Source organism: Lissotriton vulgaris, chromosome 11 (genome assembly GCF_964263255.1).
Source record: "Lissotriton vulgaris chromosome 11, aLisVul1.2, whole genome shotgun sequence".
Classification (NCBI taxonomy): Eukaryota; Metazoa; Chordata; class Amphibia; order Caudata; family Salamandridae; genus Lissotriton; species Lissotriton vulgaris.
In genome coordinates this window covers 689,679,392-689,699,464 of record NC_141699.1, presented here as the reverse complement: position 1 = coordinate 689,699,464, position 20,073 = coordinate 689,679,392, and positions in this window count along the sequence as shown.

Sequence of the window (20,073 nt, the reverse complement as noted above, 5' to 3'; positions counted from 1 at the left end):
AGGTCCCCGGTCTCGATGGCATCCCTGGCGACCTCTTTCGTGCTGATAGGGACAACTGGGCAACCTATTTCATGAAATTGGCCAATGATATTGTTGGTGGGGGGAGCATTCCGGACACCTGGAAGGGGGAAGAAGTAGTACCCATTTTTAAGAAAGGGGACAGGTCGAAGCCCTCCAACTACTGTCCAATTAGACTTATAGATTGCGCCCAGCAGGTCTTCTGCCATTCGCTCCTTGACAAAATCCAGACCTGGATGGATGAGAATGACGTCCTCTCTTCTCTCCAGGCGGCTTTCGGCGGAAGACCGGCATCATCGATCAGGGGTTTCGCCTGGTTCCGCTGTATTGGAAGGTAGTTGTGCTGGGTAAAGGCAGTTTATATCTTGCCTTCAGAGATCTTTAAACAGCTTTCAACCTAGTCCCCGGGATCTACTTTGGCAAGTCCTTCGGGACATGGGAATGCCTTTCGAAATCCTAGAGCCACTAATTAGGCTGCACAAGGACAATTTTGCCTGTGTGAGGTGGGGAAACCAGGGTCAAACCACCAAGCCATTCAAGATCCGGTGGGGGGGTACGCCAGGGGTGCGTCTTGGCCCCACCCTCTTTTCCCTATATGTAAACCAGGCGGCCGATCGCTTGTTCTCCATTCCGGCCGACTCTCCCTCGTTGGCAAACCACAAAATAGCGACATTATTATTTGCAGACGACACCCTTTTGGTGTCCAAAACTCCCATGGGCCTACAAAAACTTCGAACTCTTTTTAAGGCCTTTTGTGATGTGAGGCGTTTGGTCATCAACACTACTAAAACCAAGTTGATGACTCTAAATCCCCACAAATCTCTCAAAGGTAACTTGGTTCTGGATAATAATCCCCTCAAGCGAGTTGGTTCTTTCGACTACCTGGGAATCACGCTGTCCGAGGGAATGGCCTAGAAGAAGCACTTAGAGAAGCGTCCCTGAAATTTTTCCAGCTAACCGGGGCCTTGCAGCGGGAGCACTGCCTGTAGCCCCTGCACTCAAGCTGTATAGTTGCAAGGTAGTGAGTAGTGTGCTTTACAGAGCAGAATTGTGGGGTTCCATAAATGTTGACACTCTTTCTACAGTGGAAAACAAATTCCTTAGGATGTTGGTATTTCTCCCAAAAAGCACTCCCCTTCTCCCCTTGAAACTTGACCTTGGTGTCAAGTCTATCAATGACCAGATGAGCTTACGCCCACTGCTCTTTTGGCATAGAATGGCCACAACGTCTAGCCTGGCCCCCTATGCCGCTGCTTTTACTGAAGTTTCTGCCTTGGATAGAAACCATAGAATTGGGTGGATTAAACACATAGACACCATCCGGGCAGGCATAGGTGTGCCTAAGGAGCTAGATGGTCTCCCATCCACATACTCCAGGGATCAACTAAAATCTCAGTATTGGGCATGGGTAGAGCAGAAGAATTTCATGAAAATCCACCATGGCTGTTTAACTGATGTTTTTACTGACATAAAATCTATCAGCTGGCTAGAAAGTTATCTTGATTTTATTGAAGATCCGGCAGACAGGAAATTGTACACCCAGTTCAGACATGGCTGTCTACCCATTAATGCTTTCACTAATTCCTGGCTGGCAAACAAAACCCAGCCCAAGGGCTGTCCCTCCTGCCCATGCCTGTATGAAACAATAGGCCATGTCTTTTTGCTTGTGCTGCCTATGCCAGACCTAGAAGGTACTGGCTTACTCCGGTATGTAGATAAATCAGGACACGCAGCCACAAAAGAAGCACTGCACATTTTAAAGTCAGATGTGAGTCCACTCTATGCTTATGGAACTGCAAAATTTCTGTGCCAGTTCTGGGCCATTAGAAGGAGGGTTATATCTACCTCCTTGACTGGTATTAATAAATAAAACTGAAATTATAATGACTAGTCCAGTCTGGTGTGTACTTTGCACTAGTATTTTGGCTTGTAAATAATTGGTTTTATGTCATTATTTTAAGCTTTTCATCTTTTTTATTGGTCAATTAGGGCACAGGTATTAAAATGGCTGTTGTTGCATAATTGGGCCACATTCATTAGCAAAATTAGATATAAACAATATCTATCAATGCAATAGCACTTTACCTTTGTCCTGCTAGGCAGAATAATTTAAATATTGAAATCTGTTTAGCTTTGTTCTCTTCCTGTGTTTTTACATTTGTATCATGAATTTGTCAATTTTTATTACTCTCTTTTCACTTCTAAGAGTCTTTATTGGGAGCATTTCATAGTACCTTTTATCCTGAACACTGTCAACCAAGTTGCATGTGTTTGTCTCTTTTATGGTACTCTAAAACCGAAATAAAGACTTTGATGATGATGGACTGCTACCTTTGGCTTTCTGCCCACGTTGCTTTGAGTAGTGCATTAGACTGCCGTCGATGCATCCAATAGCTACCTGGAATTTATTGCATACTGGTAGAAATGTGTTCCCTGTAATGATTCAATCAGTGTATTGGATCTTTGAATATGATTTGTGTACACACGACAGGCTCTGTTTGACATTATTCCCCTATGATATGAAAATATTTCAAACAATCCCATTTGTTCCTCAATGCACTCACCCATCAACATACTCTTTGACTCATTCGTTCACTCCCTCATTCATCAATCCAAGCGCACTCAACATACTCGTTCACCATCCATACGATCACTACTATATAAACCTATGCATGAATTCAAACAATAATATGCCAAAGCACTCATTCATTCATGCGGCCATCTATCCATGCACTTCCTCATCCATTCATCCATTCATGCACATACATCAGATATTTATTCTCACGACCATTGGCTTATCCTTTCCTTCACCGAATAACCCATCCAAATAACCACATACGCGAACTCACCAAACAACGAAGAAGCGCTTTTACGTATATATAAACAAAACCGATGCATTGCCTTTTTTTAGTGGCTGCTAGCAATAGGGCGTTAGGTTTTCATTTTTCTATACAAGATCAGGTGGACTCAGATATGATTCTGGCCCAGCCTCTAACATTATTCCATGGTGATGCTGAGTGAGATTCTATGCTAATTTCATGGGCCTCAATTTTTAATTAGGTTTTATGGTATATATGACAAATACAAACATAGCAATAAAATAAGAAAACAGAAAAAATAACATTAAAAAGAGAGCCTCTTTAACGCAACCAACATAAGTGCATTGTATCAAAACTCCACAACCCACAGGCAGGGCGCAGAATCATATGCAGTAAGTCACAAATCATGTTTTTTATGAGTCTAGGCTCATCACTGGTGGACTCCACAGTTGCCTAGGGCATCAGGAACCTACCGCTAGTCCCTTAGAAGTCATGATTACTTAAGCTGGTGCTCTGATTTGCCCAGGCATCATTTGTGTTTCGATGGTTTATCCCCTTTTGATGCAAGAAAAATCTCACTTAGTGTTTTAGGTTTTATCTACTTGCCTGGTTTTTATTTCATGGTGCTTACGCTGGTTTGCATAATTTTGACTCATTGGTGGCACGATCAAGCAGAATCACTCTTGATGGAATTGTAAAACAGATGTATGCACCGAGATAATTTCTGCTCAAAGCACCCCTTCTTGCATACACTTTTCCATGCAAAAGACTGATGAAATGTGTACATTTGCTTATCACATATTTTCCCAAAGGGTGCGTGCGCTATGCTTGTGAAAAATTGCAGTTTCTCCCACCACTGCACAGCACCACAGTTAAAAAGTCTATAACTGCACAGTGGAGGCCGCAGCACGTGTTCTGTGATGCCGCTTCAACCTGGTAATTACAGGAAAGGAACTTCTTGCGCGCAACCTACCTTGAAAAAAAACAAAAATTACTGTTGTCCCCTGGAGCCCGGAAGCCATCCCCAGACTCCCCTCTGCCTTCTGCTGTGGCCACAGCTCATTAGTGTCGTTAATGTCCTTTCAAAACCTGTTTGGAAATGGTGACAAGTCCAATTTGTTACTGACAGGCAGGTAGGGACTGACTGCTCAGAGATGGCACTGGATAGGGTCTGTCTTCTGTCTTCTATGCCACAGCAGTGCCCTGCTCTTTACTATTTCCTTCATGTTCAGAACAATCTGAAATTGCATGTAATGTAGAATTAAAACACAAGATAGCAATAAATAAATGTATTATTAGTCCTTTTTAAATGCATCTGACCTTCCAAAGATTATCAGCTGGTTCGGGTTTGGGTGTGAGACCCAGGACTCCCAGGGATGCTGTGGTTTGATGCAAGAGAGTGACACAGGAAGCCCAGAGCATCAGGGATCTAATTAGCTGTGGATTAAACAAAAACAGGAACTGCTGCGGAATAGGGTAGGAGGTGATTAATGTTAGCGTCTAGTCTGTGCTGAAAATCTTACACAGTGGGGCGCAATATCTTAAGAGATATTATTTTGCCATTTATCCTAAAGGTACTGGAACACTTCAGGTAGAAAGAGTTGTCAGCTACCAGCTTTGGCCATGTGGGATCCATTAGGGAAATTAATAGGTGAACGGTGTATTGTTGGGGGAACTACCAGGTCCTACTCAAAGTAAAAAAAGCAAACATTGGCTAAAAGCAGATATATTTTTTTGAATCCAAATGTTCACATTGCCATAGTTGTCCCTTAAAATATGTAAGGATTGGGAATGAGCTGAACGCTGTCGCTCAGAATAAAGTTAGTCAGTGGCTGGAATGGGGTGAGCCGTTGCCACGCGCTGTATGCTATAAAGGGCAGAAGAAGAATGTAAATGACACAGAAACAGACTAAAGGATGAAGAAGGCTGTTGTTTCTTCATATTCCCCTGAGCGTTAACAGGGGCTGGACTGGCCTTAGCAGGCACCAGGAATTTCCCTGGTGGGCCGCCAAGGTGGTGAAGGTTTTAGACCTCTGGGGGGGTGGGGCGGATTTCCAGCATAGCTGCAATATCGGCCCCCAGCAACAAAAGCGTCACAGATATTTAAACAAGCACCCTAACCCCGGGGGTGGCGGCCAAGCTCTTTGCCAGGGCCGGTTTCGGTTCCCAGTCCAGCCCTGAGCGTAAACCAATTCAGTAACAAGTTAGAGCATATAGCAAATGCACTAAATCCCGGACTTACCGAGTTAATGCATTAAAGTGACGCACATTCTGCAATTCTTTTGAAATAAGCGATCAGACATGTTCTGCACGTGTGCAGTGTTCAAGGTGCAGTCACTCAAGTTTTGTTGCTAGCAACAAGTGCTTAGGTGAACCGTTTTGTACTTGTTTATATCACAGTGAAAGTCCCTCACCGTCTGTAACAGCTGACCTATACTACCAATGGCCCAGCTCCTCCCAATATTTTAGCATGGGTAAAGAAGTATTACCTGGCCAATGACTTATCTGATCATGTTATACCTAGCAGGTTAATGTATAATTCTCACCTTCCAAGCAGGATGGCAACATTTTTAATGTGCTGGTTTCAAGTTATTGGAAGCCCACAGTCACAGGCTGGTCAGTCTTCAATAATAGAGCGGATCTATGAAGCGTAATTATTACTCCAAATTGACAGCCATAATAAATAATTTAACAGTGTCCTCTACATAACCCAATCCTAACGCAGAAAAAAATGTAGGCCATCGGGTGGTAGCCTCAATTGCTGCCTACAAAAATTATTTTCTTCTGCCTGCAACTTCTGTTTAAGTCAATATCCCCAGATGGCCACCACATAGGTCAGCACTGAAATACATTCACACCCGTATATCTCTAAATGACGGAGGATCGGTTTGTTACCAATCTTCTGGGCAAAACTAAATATGGCATATACAAACTGAATACATTTCACACACCTGGCAGGAGGGGACTGTGCTGATAAGCTAGAGGAATCAAAAGTAATACCCAGATATGGGAAGAGTGCCACCTTGCCTGATGAAGGCCATAGGGGCTGTTCCAGGCCGAAATATGTCAAACTGATGAATAGGTGTCGTGGTCAACATCCTGGCAGAGGTTCTGATGTTACTTGGAAAACAGGACACATAAGAGACAGGCACTAAGATGATACTATCCACCAAAGCATATTAAGCGGAGATTATATATGCTGCAGATTGCGAACATGTGGTTGAGGGCCTCTGAAACAACATCTCCGAGACACTAGCATTGAGACCTTTATGGTTCATTCTCCCACCATATTTCTGATTGATAACAGATGCATTAGGCCACCAGACATCTGAGCCTGTCTGGAAGAGAGCTTGTTGTACCAGTACCACATTTCTCCAGTACTGTAGGTATTCCACGGGTCCCCAGTATTTAAGAGATCCAAATTCAAAACCTTGACCCAGCCCCCAAGGCACAGCATGAGCATTCCCCCAGTAATTGGCAACAAGAGACACTTTCACAAGTAGTGTGATCCTCATAAAAGTAATCATTGCTTAATTCATTTCTGTATAGTCTTCCAGCCTCATCACTCAGCCACACAGGGGCAAAGGATTAGCCTTTTAGAACGTATTCCCTATCCAGGTTGACAAGTCAGGTCTCTACATGTGAAACTTACAAATATTCTATCCTCATATCTCAGTCTATTATGTAACCTACTTTATTTTCCACCTACCTAAATGCTTGCTCTTACAGTCCTCTCACTGAAAGTTAACATTTGGGGCCCTGCCACGTACATCTGTTTTGCCACCTTTTACTAGTGAAAGGTCTGTGTTCGGTTTGCACCTCTCCGTCCTGATTGTGTACAATGAAACTTGAGTGGCACTCCAATTTAAAGGCGTTTACATCTTCCAATCTCACACATGGTGATTGTTTAAATGATCAAGTGTTGAAGTCAATTATTGCCCAAATAACACATATCAAGACATTTCTCCCAGTCACACCCGAAGTGCTCTAAATCAATCATAATTTCCCTTGCCTTTGCAAAGTGCTCTGAGGAAGCCAAAACAGCAAGCAGTGCTCACAAAAACTCAAAAGTAAACGAATATTAATGCTAATTAGCATTTGTATAGTGCACATGCATATGTCATTGTCATTTGGCTTACTCTTAGCAACGTCATCAGGGCACTGTTTTTAAATCGTCCTAAGTTTATTTTTAGATATTTTGAATTTTAATAAATGTCATTTAATTCAATTAATTCTAATGTATTAAAATGGAAAACTTGCAAATGTCAAAAAATAATGAATTATTTTTGAATGTTAAAGAGTCATCACATTTTCACATTAGCTGTTGCATGAGATACATGGTATCTCGGTTTTGATGGATCGACTTCTAAATTCACTTTTGGGTCTAGCCTTAACCCCTGCTTGCCTCAACTCTCCCTGTGAATTTTGTGGCCTGCCCACCATTACAAAACTATAATCCATGTAGAGCAAATACACTATGAAAAACAAATACTGGAAACCCTCTCATTCATATGCCATGTAAAACAAGAAGGTTCTTACAACTAGTAGTTATTATGCTATTATTATTCAGTACCTCCAGATTTTGACTTTTACTCCATCGAGTGGTTGAACAAGATGCTGTGACGTTGCAAGCACTACTTTTCCACATTTATTGGCAGGTATTTACCACCAGACTTCTGGTGGTGGAAACCATATAACAGTAATTCTGTAAAGTAATGCACATGTCCACATTGCAACCATGCTAACATTTAAGATAGTGCAGATAGGATAGTTTTGGCACACTTTTTAGCTACCTACGAAAGGAATCAGAATAAGATATTACAGAGTGTGAATGCATTATTAGTATAGCACATAGGCAGAAGCATTTACGGTGACATGCATCAATAAAACGTTTTGCGATTCCTTATTAGCGATTTTTAAGGAATCGCAAATAAGGAATCGCAAAACGGGATGCATGATTTAAATTGCATAAAATTTGCGAATCGGTAAAAATCGCAATTTTTACCGATTCGCAAATATTATGCGTATTCCAATTTTCGATGTCGCAATTCCCATTGATTCCTATGGGCCAAAGGCCCATCGGAATCAATGGGAATTGCAAATTCGCAAATTGGAATTCGCAAAATGTTGATGCATTCCATGGGTGCAGGGGGGGGGGGTCCAAATGTATTTTGGAGTGCATGTTTCAAACATACATGTCCTAAGGACATGTGTGTCTGTAACATGACAGTGTTTTTAAATGCAAATTAGAGCATTTTAACACATTTTTGCAAATTACCACGAGGTTCAACCTCGTGGTAATTTGCACCCCCTAATTGCGAAGTCGCAATTTTAAAATTAATCATGCATTGCTTTTAAGGAATCGCAAATTTGCGATTCCTTAAAAGCAATCGCATTTTTGGAATTCGCTAAAAATAGCGATTTTCCCAAAAATGCATGATGCATCTCTAAACATGATTTTGCTTTCGCAAACGGCCGATTTTAGCGATTCGCACCGTTTGCGCATGCAAAAATCGTTGATGCATGTGCCTGATAGTTTGTATACGCTGCAGTAAAGGATGGGGCAAAGGTTACAGGGGTCACAGAGTGGATGTCACTATTCATAGGATTATGGGCCTTAGTGCATTTTCTTGCTGGCCCCAACCGTCTTTCATGTCAGACACAGCTTAGAGGACGTGCGATATCTGCTTGCACTGTCAATCAACAAGGGGCAGTTTGATTGACTGAGTGAGCATGGCCCTGGTTGTCGGTGGGCACAAGACAAGTCTTTGATTGGACAGGTAGAATGAAGGTTGTGTCTTAGCACTGCCTTGGAGAGAATGTTGTGAGATGTGTCTGTTGTGAGAACTGTGTCCATGAGGCAAAAGGAATGCTCATGATGTTTAATATTCAAATGCATTTTTTTTTATCTGAAAATTTGTATGCATCCTATAATGAAGATGAGACTCAGTGGTGGTTGAAAATCTAGACAGGGGGCATTTATTCCTTTTTGCTTGATTTCCCATGAAGCACTGTTTTCTCTCACTACCCTGATGGACTGTAGTAGACCATGACCACCAAGCGATAGGGGCCAGTGGATCCTTGGTAGGTAAAGCAAGAGGCCTGGAGCAGGGTAATTTTGACTCCACCCTTTCATGTTTAAATAGGCCATATAGGTGTATGTATAGTCTCATGTCCTCGTTTGATGTAACATTATTAATGTAATGTAGCGTACTTGAACAGTTACAGAAAGTGCATCTTCTGTGTAATGTAGACATTTGTATGAGTGTGCATTTTAATGTTTTCCCTTACAGTAACAGCCAGTTGCAGTTCTCACATATAACTGCATTTGTGTAGTTTTGATAACATTGTCAACTCTTCTATATCTGCATATTCATTGAAATAATTCTCAATATAATTTTATATCTGAAAATGTATATATTTGAATAGTGCTTTACATCTATATCGTAACCGTATACATTTCTGCAATCTGCATTTAAACTTGCATTGAGATGCTTCTGCACTAAGTTGACCAAATGCCTTAAGCATTAAGAATTTCTTAATGTTTAACTATTTAACGTGAATGCTTGCTTTGGATGCAATATTTTTCTCTCCTCTTAAGAGGCAGTTGCATGAGCTCATGGTTAAAGAAAGGCACATTGTGTGAAAGAGAGAGTGAGGCTCAAGAGAAGTATCTTTTGGCAAGGATAAGAAGATTTAACAGACGAAGGGAGGACTACTGGTGCTGCTAAATGGGCTCGATAAATGAAAGTTTTGTGCTCAGGTTTAGCAATGTCTCAGTGAGTGTGTTCCTTCAAGTAATAAAAACGTTTGTTAAGTCTTTTCAAAGAAGTGCGTTGAAAATGTGCATTAACTGGCTATCTTTTAGTGCTGGTTAGTCAAAGTAACGAGGCTTAGAACGCTCGAGTGCGGGTTTACCGTTTAAACTTTCATTTATCGAACTCATTTAGCAGCACCAGCAACCGTTGTATAGTAACCAATGTCAGGCACGTTTTTTTTTCCCCGAACAATCACCTTGTTATGAATGTATCCCCGTACACCGATTCGTCTTTACCGGCATGAGTTATATACAATTCACCATCACTTTTATCACTGATTATGTTTGAAGCACATCCGTCATGAATTTTTTTTTTTCTCAAGAACTACATTGAATGTTGTATAATTTCCTTTGTTGTCGAGATATCCCTTGGAAGAAGGCAAGTTCATTGCCGAAATGCATTGGGAATGTTTAAATGTTTAATCATGAAATGCAATGACTAACTATGAATCCGATATCCGTGTGATGACAACAAGATGAAATAAACACCAAAAGTTTCAACAGAAAAAGCTTTCGTCTACATTATTGATTACCTTGAAGTAACCTTATTTATTTATTTATTTATTTATTGACATTTGTAGAGCGCGGCGAATACCCGTGGGCGTCTCGGCGCTAATTAAGGGCATAGATCAGCAACTGGGGTAGAGAAGATATACAAGGCTATTGGTCAAATAACCACGTCTTTAGCTGTTTGCGGAATATGAACAGGGAGGGTCTTGCTCGGATATGTGCAGGAAGGGTGTTCCAGAGTTTAGGGGCGCAAACCAGGAAACGCCTGTCGCCCCATGTGACTGTTCTAGTGCGAGGCACAGCCAAGAAGTTTTGATGAGAGGAACAAAGAGATAGGGTTGGAACATGATGGAGAAGATTCTGTTTGAGAAAGTGGGGACCTTGATTATTGAGTGACTTGTAAACAATACACAGCGATTTGAATTTGATACGGCTGCGTATCGGGAGCCAATGGAGATCCCTAATGATGTTTGTGACTGGTGCGAACTTGGGGATCCCAGCCAGCATTCATGCAGCTGTATTTTGGATTGACTGCATCTTATTTGTCACTCGGACTTGAGCATTTAAGAATAGAGCATTACAATAGTCCAAGGAGGACAGGACTAGTGAGCTGACCAGTGTTTTCCCGGCCGTGTTCGGTAGGAAAGGTAGTATTTTCCTAATCATTCTCAATTTCATATGAGCTGAAGCCGCAGTTTTGTTCGCATGTGCCATAAAGTTGAGGCCAACATCAAAGATGACGCCTAGATTTCTCACTTTGCTGGCTGGAATAGGCGGGAGACCGAAAGATGGTGGCCACCAGACAGGTGACCAGCCCGGGGAGAGGTGACCGAAGATGACCACTTAGTAGAAGGACATTCATTGGAGCCCGGGGGACACACCCCACATACGTGGGGGTGCAACCTTCACATCTTTCTATGTTTCCTTGACTTACTAGGGTTTCCCTAATTTCTAGTTTAGAATAGGGTTTAGTAGATCTTCTTAAACCACCTCACGTATAGGCAAGAGATCAAAGTTTTCAATGTTTTCACCATACTTTGGGTCATATTTCCAAAGAAGTGATGGTGCACAGCGTTAGTCTTCTTGGCTTAATGCCACACTCCTCCACTTCTGAAACTCAGGGTTGCACTGTATTTGCAACAATACTGTGCAGCCCTGCATTTCTCCCTGTGCTGGTGCTAAATTTAGCTCCCTAGCGCCAACGAAGGCACACTTGCACCATAGTGCAAGGGTGCCTGTGTTGTGGGAATGATTTTTTATGTGCAGGAAAGTGTCCCTTCCTGCACATAAAAGATATTAAATAGTGATTTGTAACTTCTATGTGTGTAGCTTTGTGCAGCACGCATAGAAGTTGCAAGTCATCATTTTTTAAAATATTATTTATGTGCAGGAAGGGACACCTTCTGAAACTCAGGGTTGCACTGTATTTGCAACAATACTGTGCAGCCCTGCATTTCTCCCTGTGCTGGTGCTAAATTTAGCTCCCTAGCGCCAACGAAGGCACACTTGCACCATAGTGCAAGGGTGCCTGTGTTGTGGGAATGATTTTTTATGTGCAGGAAAGTGTCCCTTCCTGCACATAAAAGATATTAAATAGTGATTTGTAACTTCTATGTGTGTAGCTTTGTGCAGCACGCATAGAAGTTGCAAGTCATCATTTTTTAAAATATTATTTATGTGCAGGAAGGGACACCTTCCTGCACATAAACAAACATGCATGGTGTTTTGCTGTTTTTATGTGTGCCGCACAATACAGCACACATAAAAGCAGCAACAACTAGGAGAAATAATTTACTTATTTATTTTATTGAAAAGTTTTATAAATTGAGAACATGATCCTTGCAGATATCAGAGGACTGTACAAAGTGGCGAGAGCATGAATAAAACCAGCACAGTGGAACAAATGACGTAGATAAGTCAACACACTGTCAAACAAAAGGGGGTAAACAATCAAGGTCCTGGCCGGGTAGTCGGCCCAGCTAGTACAGTGTCAGGCGGGCCCCAAAGTTAACAGACAAGCATAAAATAAATCCCAGCACCATAGAAAATAAGTATCAAATATGTACAGTGGGGCTTGAGAAGGAGTACATGTTGATGCTGTTAATGTTAATTCAGGAATACCCGCTTGTCATGTTCCTTGAAAGATGCAGTGGTAGGATTGGCTCTGAATTTGGGAAGAGAGCATTCCATATTCTAGGAGCAAGACTGGAGAAGGCACAAATGTAAGTTATTTTCTTTTTGAATTTGGGAGGTTTCAAAAGTAGGGTGGACTTACTTCTTAAGTTCCGACAAGAGACAGAAAGTACAACCTTGTTCACCAAATAAGCTGGAGTGTTGTAATGTAAGGCTTTATGCGTTATGCAGGCTATCTTAAAATGTATCCTAGCTTCAATAGACAGCCAATTGTGATGAGCCTGCCCAATGCTTCGAGAATGGTTCTCAGTGGGGCCAAGCTCACTTTAGGAAGCCCAGCAAGGGTCATTAAACCATATTCCAGTCGCAAGATAACCAGGGATTGTACTGCAGGCCGGATGTCTTCAGGCTTGATATTCTAAAGGATGTTAAGTTGAAAGTTGGCTCCCCTAATAGTACCACTGATGTGAGCTTGAATATTTAGGTATTTGTCCATGGTAATGCCATACGATTTAGCTGAGTCAACCACATGAGGGGTGCAGTTAGGAGCTGTAAGTTGTTTAAGCCAAATTCAAATTCAAATTCAAATTCAAATTCAAATTCAAATTCAAAATAAGCTTTATTCGATTTTATCAAGAAAATCATAAAAGCGTACAAGTACAATTTATGCACAAGAATTAAAAGACAATTTTTTTTAAAAACTCACTTGAGCAAAGTTACCAAATAGTTAAAACATATCACTAAAATTTAAAATCTACAAGCAATCATTGGACAAAGGGCCTCGTATTCCACTGGTCAATATTGACGTGTACTACTTAACACATTGAATTTCTAAAGTTCATCACTGACTTCAAAAAGCAAGAAACAGCAAAGATTAGCGTGTATTTAACAAGGACCCCCTGAAAGTACGGATACAGTAGTTCCTAGGTCAGGGAAAATGAAGCTTATGACAAAAAACAACCTAGGCAACTAATATTTCACAGTGTAATATACATAAGGACAATTGGCTACAAAATATTAGAAAAGTATATGTTTTATTGTCGATTTTTTGAGCATTTAAAAAGACATATGGCATAAAACAAGAAATTAAGGATAATGAACACACATAGAATCATATGTCATACAATATCAATAAAAAGTTCATACATTTATAGCATTAAATGTTAACACATATTAGATAAGTTAAAAAATTGAGAGTGGCAAATTGGGTCTCTACGCGCGTTTCGGCGAACCAGCGCCTTCTTCTGGAGTAGCCACACAAACTTTAAAAAGATACATGTAAAAAAATGCATTAATATACATGGTTCAATAAAAAAGGAAAACATATAATATCCTATATCCTAACTCAGTAGCCAAATTGTCCTATTTCTAATTAAGAGTTATTTATACATTTCTTCTTTTCATTTCCTTGCATTTATCTGAAGACTCATCATAAGGGAAAGGTGTCTCGAGTGAATGGTCTAGATGAGTTGATACTCTGTGCTTCAGTTCGAGATGTTTATGAAAAACAGGTGGGTAATTACTGAGAAAGGCCTTTCCAAGGAAGGATCTTACTGGCATATATTGGCCTCTTGATATATATATATATATATGGGGAAGGCTTATTTGATTGTATTTATTCACATTAATTCTAACTTAGTTTTCTAACACAGAATAGATGTCTTGTCGGTGGATGATACTCACAAGCAATAACCAAAAAAATACACCGAAGGTTGATTGAATGTCTGATTGATATCCGGGTATTTTCTAAGTAGCAGACGTATTCTAGGTGTTTCAAAAGGAAAAGAGGTAGGAAATTACATTTCTGTTTATTAGTTTATCCATTATTCTCATCCCTCAATAATTATGTAGTTAGATAGCTCCTATCTGGTTTACCTGATTTGATGTGACTTATCAAAATTAATTCCCGCCAACCGGAGACTTGTCATAGATTAGCCATATTTAGTATCGTCTACTTCTGTAGAACTGATTTATCTGTTTTAAGAGTAAAAGGAAAGAATAATGATGGCTTTTATTAGTTTGTTTATTCTATCTAGATATTTTCTAGCTTCATGTTCAAATTAGTAAAGGGAGGTATTTTATCTAGGGCTTATCGGCTGTAATTCCGTTCTATGTCTTCATTTTTAAGGCCAGCTATTCTATTTTTTACAATTGTCTAGATTCATTTATTGTTGAATTACAAACTTCTTGGCAAGTATTGGGCTTACCTTAGAATTTTTAACAAGACGTTCCAGGATTCGTGAAAAGTAGATATACAGCGGTATATTTAAAAAAATCTCCCTGCCTATGGGACATTATGGGAAAAATTTGTTGAGGAGAGTATTAGAGTCACGAGACGGATTTCGGCTCTTTACTACATTTAGACATTGATAAATGCGAGACATCTTACCCGAGATATTCGGCAGAGCTCTTTATGTAGACGTTCCAAAAAATGCTCAAAAAATCGACAATAAAACATATACTTTTCTAATATTTTGTAGCCAATTGTCCTTATGTATATTACACTGTGAAATATTAGTTGCCTAGGTTGTTTTTTGTCATAAGAAACAGCAAAGATAACATCCACATCTTCTAAGAGCAATAATTTCAAATATGCAGGTTTACATGTTCTTATCCCCCAGCGCTTAAGTAGGGGTAGAAGGAATAGTTTCCTGGGGCTGGTATACAGATTACAAAAGAACATGATGTGAATATTGCTTTGTGTTGAATGGTCGTCACATGGACATATTAATTTCAGCGAGGTCCAATCATTCTGTTTCGGTAGAGTGACCATGCGGAAGAAAATCCCTAGGCGCAGCCTAGTCAGAAGCATGCGAGGATAGGGTGCTATTTCCATCCTAAGATAAGATTGTAAGCCTTCAGTAGGGGTAATTTGCTGATAGCTTAGGATTGTACCTTTAAGTTTCTCTATGTCCCATCTTGCACTTTCCAGGTTTGTAATTAGTGATTTTTTAAGGGCCGGCCTAGTCATGCTTTGTAAAGTCTCTGGATCATCGTAAAATTCAGGGTGTCCAATGTTAGAGAACATCGTTTGTACATGTCGCAGCCATTTGACTTTTGCTGCACCATCCAGAACCATGCAGTCTTTAATGAGGTTTCTATTTAATTTACACTCCTCTGTAGTCCAAATCTTGTGCCAAAGCAAACAGGGTGATATTTTTATGATGTCGCTAAGGTATTTAACACCAGTCTCAATGTGAGTCATAAAAGTCGACGTAGTTTTTGACACGCCCAGTAGGTGACAAATGAAAATGTTCTCACAAGTTTGTAAAGAGGACACATTCTCAAAGCCCCAGAGACCTGCGCCATATGTAGCCGTGGCTATGCACTTTCCCCGGTAGATCTGTATCATTTCTCAAATGGGTTTACCCCCAATTTTGCCTGCAAAGGTTCGTAGGGCACCTATGGCACGACTGAAAGCGAGTTTCCTGGCTGACACTGCATGTTTCCACCTTTCCCACCTATCAAACACAATGCCCAGATAGCAAAATGTGTCTTTTATGGCAATCTTTTGCTGGTCCAGAAATATTGAGCATGGGGGTCTATTGGTCTTTTGGGAGCAGGACATGGAGAAAGTTTTCGAAATGTTCACCTTCAAGTTTCTTTTGCCCATATAAGATGAGAATTTGTTTACTGCTCTCTGCAAGCCTACTTTTGTCCTTGACATGATTGCCGCGTCGTCGGCATATAAAAGAATGGGTACGGGCCTACCATTGACAGCCGGATAATCGCTTGACAGAGTTAATAAACTCTCAGCAATAGAATTTATATAAAATGTAAAAAGCAAGGGCGCAAGTATGCAGCCTTGCCTCACTCCTCTATTTATGGCAAATTTTTGTGAACATTCCCCGAGTCCCAAACCTTGCTCTAGCCCCTGTGTCTCTGTATAATTCCTTAATGAATATGAGAATAGTTGAATCCACCCCAATGTCCTCCAACATCGACCAGAGCAGCGCGTGGTCCACGCAGTCGAATGCGGAGCTGAGGTCGACAAAGGTTACAAATAGGTCCCCTTTTTTAGCCTGCGTGTACTTAGAGACTAATAGGGACAAATTTAGACATTGCTCAAGTGTCCCTAGTCCCTTTCGGAACCCATATTGGAACTCCGAGATGACCTTTTTCTCTTCTTCCCAGTGTTGTATTTTCTTGAGAAGTATCCTTCCTGCGACTTTCATAAGTCCGTCCAGTAGCAATATTGGACGGTAACAAGCGGGGTCGTCCCTGTTCCCTTTTTTAAATATGGGGACTACAATCGCGTCCGACCAGGTGGTAATGAACCCGCATTTATTTCCCATATTTAATACATTTGTAAGCAAAGGAACCCAAAAATGCGGCTCTGATTTATAAACATCCACTGGGGTGTAATCAGGGCCGGGGGCTTTGCCTGAGGCACTTTCCCTAAGGGCATCTTCAACTTCTAAGGTAGTAAATACCAGTTCAATCAGGTAAGGGGGTGCTGTGGAGACAGTTAGCTGATTATCCTGTGTTATACTATCTGCAGATGAAATCACCCTACATGGGTTCGGGGCATTCCCCTGGGTATTATTAGAATAAAGGTTACCGTAGTGTTCTGCCCAGAGCTCACCCGTTATAGCTACTTCCACGGAGTTATCTCTATCTCTTAAATTATAGACAGATCTTATAACTTTCCAAAAGGCATTGCTATCCTTGTTCCTAGCGGCTTCCCCAAAAGCTTCCCAGGCCTCCTTCTTCAGTGTCGCCCTCCGCTGTTTGATAGCCAGCTTATATTCTTGTCTCGCCTGACGAATTTGGACCCTATTTTTTGGATCAGCGGACAAAGCTTTCTTTAAATTTTTCAATGTAGATGTACATCTAGAGTCAAACCACCCACGGGTATGCCTCCCATTGTCCTTGTAGTTCCTAGTAAGTGCATTTTTAGGTCTCGCGACCTATCGATGTGCGCAAGCGCATCGAGCGGAGCAAGAATTCATGTGGCGAAAACATCTTCAAACCAAAGGGCTTTCAGCCCCCCGGTTTTCATGAAGTTCACGTGAACATGCCCGCGCATCGCATGCAAGCCCAGCCCAGCCTCTCGCATTCCCAGGCTCTCCCGCCCCCATCCGGCATCAGGCTTCCCCTCCCCTAGCAGCACTCCTCCCACACCAGCACCTCCCCCCTCCCACACCAGCCTGCCTCCGCTCGCTCGCATTCCCGCCCCCCCCTTCAAACCACCTCACCTCAATCGTTTACAAAACATTATCGGAACACAGACAATGAGGAACTATTCCTCCCACAGCCCGTGTGCTTAGTATTTGCTTCAGCGTCAAACGTTCAATGTGCATCAATGCGCTTCAAACCACCTCACCCTCCTCTAATTCCATTACCCGACTGGCCTCTGTCACCGCTCCCCCTCCCCCTTGTTTTTAGACCTACCACTTTGTTCACCTTTATTTTCTGTCACCCCTTCCACCTCATGTTACTTTTCAGCGCTTTCGTGTTCTATCTCTTCTGCCCCCATCCGGCATCAGGCTTCCCCTCCCCTAGCAGCACTCCTCCCACACCAGCACCTCCCCCCTCCCACACCAGCCTGCCTCCGCTCGCTCGCATTCCCGCCCCCCCCTTCAAACCACCTCACCTCAATCATTTACAAAACATTATCGGAACACAGACAATGAGGAACTATTCCTCCCAGAGCCCGTGTGCTTAGTATTTGCTTCAGCGTCAAACGTTCAATGTGCATCAATGCGCTTCAAACCACCTCACCCTCCTCTAATTCCATTACCCGACTGGCCTCTGTCACCGCTCCCCCTCCCCCTTGTTTTTAGACCTACCACTTTGTTCACCTTTATTTTCTGTCACCCCTTCCACCTCATGTTACTTTTCAGCGCTTTCGTGTTCTGTCCAATCCTTCCAGATGAAAAGCGTCAAACGGCTGTGTATATGTCTTACTGCCAATTTAAATGTACTTGCACAACATGGGTTGTGTAATAGGCGGAAGCAGACGTGCGCCATTGTCTACTAGTATAATAGAAGTGATTCATGACATCAGATCGCTTAGCCCTCCCCTAGCAGCACTCCTCCCACACCAGCAGCTCCCCCCTCCCACACCAGCCTGCCTCCTCTCGCTCGCATTCCCGCCCCCCCACCATTTGCCAGCATACACTCTCCAAGTGCTTCGCGCACGGCCATCTGTTCCCCAGCTCCAGCACCTCCCCTCTCTCTCCTGGCACACAGCCTTACTTGAAGGGGCTTCGGTTACTCCCCTGCTTCGTATCATCCCCTCTGTCTCCAAATGCACCTCTTTCACCGACTCCTTTCTCTCCTCCTCTCTCCACCCGCCCCCCTCCCCCCATCCCCCCATCCTACCCCTTCAAACCACCTCACCCTCCTCTAATTCCCTTACCCGACTGGCCTCTGTCACCGCTCCCCCTCCCCCTTGTTTTTAGACCTAGCACTTTGTTCACCTTTATTTTCTGTCACCCCTTCCACCTCATGTTACTTTTCAGCGCTTTCGTGTTCTGTCCTATCCTTCCAGATGAAAAGCGTCAAACGGCTGTGTATATGTCTTACTGCCTATTTAAATGTACTAGCACAACATGGGTTGTGTAATAGGCGGAAGCAGACGCGCGCCATTGTCTACTAGTATAATAGAAGTGATTCATGACATCAGATCGCTTAGCCCAGGGCAGATTCACCTATGGCTTTATTTTGTAATTTCTCATCCGCATCTAAATGCAATCATTTACAAAACATTATCGGAACACAGACAATGAGGAACTATTCCTCCCACAGCCCGTGTGCTTAGTATTTGCTTCAGCGTCAAACGTTCAAAACAATAACATTATTATGTATTTGCTCTATTCGTAGCTGCAGGACTTAGCTTGGATCATGTTTTATTAATTAAATGTTTTTTGCGCACTCATCTTACTCTCCCCCTGGGAATGAACTGCAGAGAGTCGGGAAATTGCACAACTCGTCCACGCAAGGGTTTGCTCAGTCATTTCACTTAGGTGTGACATTCCCATAGTTTCAGTGCGCTTAACGTGACATTTAGAGAGGCGCAGCGTCGCTAGCTCTGCAAAGCACCTCTTATTATACATTGTATCTAAAATCATCCAGTTTCTATAAGTCCTGCACAAATAATAGCAGCGTTGCACTGCCATCAGCTGTAGGAGTGTTATGCAGGTCTCTCCATATAAACGTACAATCAAGCACATCTACATGCAAGAAACCTGCAGTTACATGAATTTTCGGACCTTCTCCATGGAGGGGCCACAGCCTGCGCTTTCATTTCAGTTTACCAAACCTTGCTTAAACTTCTGCCAAAGTCCCGGCCTTTTGTCATCATGCCCAGTCTTATTTTAGCACACATGACTTGCCTTCTAGAGTGTCAACTTCACCCTCTGACATGTCAGTTTCAAAGCCCTAATGTTCAGTGAGTGATCCGAATACAAAACCAAGGTTGGCTCAAGTGACACGCATGGCCACTGATTATTTTTATTTTACAGAACTCCCTCAACTGGTGATGAGCTGCTTCTGACATCTATTATTCAACATCCACTGCGCCCATCATGCATCCATTCGCCCAAGCATTCACCCACCCATTCACACTTGCATCCATCCCTGTGTGCTGCTACCACTACCCACCCATTCACACTCCCATCCGTCCATGTGTGCTGCCACCCCTGTCCACCCATTCACACCTGCATCTGTCCACGTGTGCTGCCACCCCTACCCACTTATTCACACTTGCATCCATCCATGTGTGCTGCCACCCCTACCCACCCATTCACACTTGCATCCGTCCACGTGTGC